This window comes from Balaenoptera ricei, chromosome 11 (genome assembly GCF_028023285.1).
Source record: "Balaenoptera ricei isolate mBalRic1 chromosome 11, mBalRic1.hap2, whole genome shotgun sequence".
Classification (NCBI taxonomy): domain Eukaryota; kingdom Metazoa; phylum Chordata; class Mammalia; order Artiodactyla; family Balaenopteridae; genus Balaenoptera; species Balaenoptera ricei.
In genome coordinates this window covers 60,569,604-60,573,084 of record NC_082649.1, presented here as the reverse complement: position 1 = coordinate 60,573,084, position 3,481 = coordinate 60,569,604, and positions in this window count along the sequence as shown.

Sequence of the window (3,481 nt, the reverse complement as noted above, 5' to 3'; positions counted from 1 at the left end):
GGGAGCTGTATCTCAGAAACTAAAAAGTCCACGGGCAAATCGGCTTTAGGTACCTGCTGTATAGCACAGAGAACTCTACTCCACTTCACTGTACAGTAGAAAATAACACAACATTGTAAAACAACTGTACCCCAATTTAAAAAAAAAAAAAAAAGGCTTCAAGGAAAAAAAAAGTCTGCCTTAGGTGCATCTGGATCCAGGGACTCAAATAATGTCAGCAGATATGTCTCTCATCATCTCTTGGGTCTGATTTCCTGTGTCCTGGCTCAAATCTCAGGCAGGTCAATATGGCCACAACAGCAGCAGGCTTATATTTTCCTGGCTTACTAGCAGAGAAACACACTTTTGTCCCAGAGTTCTGGCAAAAGTTCCAGGGCTGGTGCTCACTGGCTCAGCTTGAGGCATGTGACCATCAGCAAGGCTCTCACTGGTCAGGCCTAGGGCATGTACCCGCTACTGGAGCCAGAGTAAGGCTGACCCCCACTCAACCATTGAACCATGTGGGCCAAGACTAGGGGAGCAGTAGTTTCCACCCCAGTAATCAAGAGGGTGCTACCAGAAGGGCACGTGTTCTACATGGATATATTTTTCACCGTGACATCAGGAGGACTAAGGAAGAGTCTCCAATAGCTGAGTGGCCAGCATGTGCCAGGCTAGAGCAGCCTGGCCCTGATAAAATACATCCAGCCCCTCCACATGGAGGGGAGGCCACGACCCCAACCCTACTCTGGCCGCAGATTAAGGGATCCTCAGGCCCAAGCTTCCCCATGAGTTGACGCTTCTCTGAGACCAGGGATGGGACCTTTCTTTAATGCACACAGTTGTGTACTTTCCTGGGGCAAGTCCCCTTCTCCTGGTCCTCTGGTGGTGCCCAGTTGTCCTCAAATGTGGCCTTGGCTCTAGCCTGCAAGGCCTCTACCCTCTACTCCCTTCTTGCTCCCCAGCTGTAGGTTATACACACACACACACACACACACACACACACACACACACACGCAATCCCGCCTCCACCACCAGTTCCAGACCTCCCCTCCCTGACGCTCCGTCCCCTTCAGAGCACTGTTCCCACTGAGCGCCTCCTCTGGGCTGCATCACTCAGAGAGCCTAAGCCCAGCCTGCGGCCTCCACTCACACACCCTAATTCATCCCTGCAGAAGATTCTGGTCTCCTCAACCACTCTGAGGGCTCCCAGGGCAGGGGCTGAGCTTCCTCCTTGCCTCGTCACCCCTTTCAAGGCAGAGGACAGAGATGTCTACGCACCTCAGGGGCGGATAAATCATCTCATATCTGGAGCAAATTATCTCATATCATGAGGCAAGAGAGCCAACAGCCAATCCAGCGTGGCCCCCCAGAAGCAGCAACGGGTGTCAGGATTCACCTGGGCGGCAGCAGAACTGCTGAACCTGTCTGGGCCCCTGGCCCCATCTTTCTGGGCCCTGTCCCATCCCAGGCAAGAAGAGGCCGAGGGGCAGGAGGAGATGACAAGTGACTTGGGCCTAGGCAGGGTCCAGGATAAAGGGGGAGTAAGAGAGAGGCATGTGCAGCTGAGGCTATTTTTACCCAGATCTGAGCAAAAAGAAGTGTGGGCTGCTCTGGCCAGTTAGTCCCATCCCTTGGTGCCTGGCCACAAAGTCAAGAGACCTGAGGGCGGGGCTGTGTCTCCCCTCAGAGGGGCTCCCTGAGGCAGGGCTGCTTCTGATCTCAATACCGGGCTCCGTGAGGCAGGGCAGTGTCTCCCCCCTTAGACTGGGGCTCTTCGAGGGAAGGGCTGTGTTTTTTCAGAGTCGGGCTCCCTGATTTAGGGCTGTGTCTCCCCTCTGACTGGAGCTCCTTGAGGACAGGGTCATGTCTCGCCTCAAATTCCTGTTCCCTGAGGAAGGGCTGTATCTCTTCCTCACTGTGGACGCTCAAGGACAGGGCTGTACTGCCGCAGAGTGGGGCTCCCTGAGCGAGGGCTGTGTCTCCCCCTCAGACTGTGCTTCTTGGAGAGCAGGGCTGTGTTTCCTCGTAGTGGGGCTCCCTGAGGTAGGGAGGTGTCTCCCGTCAGTCTGGGGCAGCACCCACCGGATTGGGAGCCAGAGGGCGGGATGGGAAGAGGACAGGCAGACGTGAGAACTTCCCGCAGGGGTCCTGGAGACTCCCAGCCTTGAGGCCCTGGCCCCTCTCTAGGGACTGTGGACTTGGACACTCAGGCACTGCCTGACGGGAGCCAGCCACACATTCTCACGCCCTGTGACAGGCAAGGTGGATCGGGGTCAGAAGTCAGGCTAGGCTGATGCCCATATTCAGAAGTTAGGTATGATCCTGGGGTCATGGGTCACTCTGGATTGAGGCCCGTGATCAGGATCGAAGGTTACTTTTAATCGAGACCCATGATAAGGGTCAGGGGTCAGGTCAGAGTCAGGGATCAGTCTAAGATCATGTGTAACTCTGGGTGGAGGCCTTAGATCATTAGGGATCAGCCTGTGATCAAGGGTCAGATTTGGCCTAGAGTCAAAGATAGGTCTAAGCAGGATAGGCTTGCTGGAGGAGCTCCATCTCTCTTGCTGTCCAATCATCACCACTCTGGGCCTATCATCCCAGGTCTTCCCAGAGGGGGTGACTGACACGGACTCAAGCCCTGAAGCATGACAAAGACCGCCCTGAGAGACGTGTGGAGGAAGGCGTTCCTGACAGAAGGAACAGCACAGGCAATGCCAGGGAGGCATGAAAGAGCTTGGTGTTCTACAAGGCAGAGCCCAAGGCTTGGGCAGGGGTGGGGAAGAGTATCCAAGGCCAGACTAAGGAGGGGCTGGGAAGAGCTTCCCTCAGAGCCTGTGAGAGGGCAGCATTAGAATCCTGGGACAGAGGGAGGGCGGCATCAGCTATGGGTTTTAGGAAGACTCATTCACTTATTTGTTCATTCAATAAACACTAATAGAGGGCCATGTGCCAGGCACCATGCCAGGGACTTGAGATACATTTGGGAACAAAACACCTGGAAAACCCTGCCCTGGTGGAACTTCTATGCTAGCAGAGAGAAACTGACAATATGTGTAATAGAGTATATTCACAAATAACTAAAGGACATTGTACCTTAGGAGGTGACAAGCACAATGGGGAAAAGATGTAGACAGGGTGAGGGGGCCCAGCCCAGGATTCGGAGCGGAGGAAGCAGTTTAGTATGAAGTAGAGGAGTCAGCCTTAAAGAGAAAGGTGAGGAGCTATGGCGATACCTGGAAGAAAATCATTCCAAGCAGAGGGACCTAAGACCCAAGAGCAAGAGTGGGCTGGGAATCAGAAAACAAACTTACAGTTACTAAAGGGGAAGGTGGGGGGAGGATGAGTTAAGAGTTTGGGATTAACATATACACACTACTATACATAAAATAGATAAACTACAAGAACCTACTGTATAATACAGGGAACTACATTCAATATCTTGTAGTAACCTATAATGGAAAAGAATATACGTATACATATAACTGAATCGCTTTGCTGT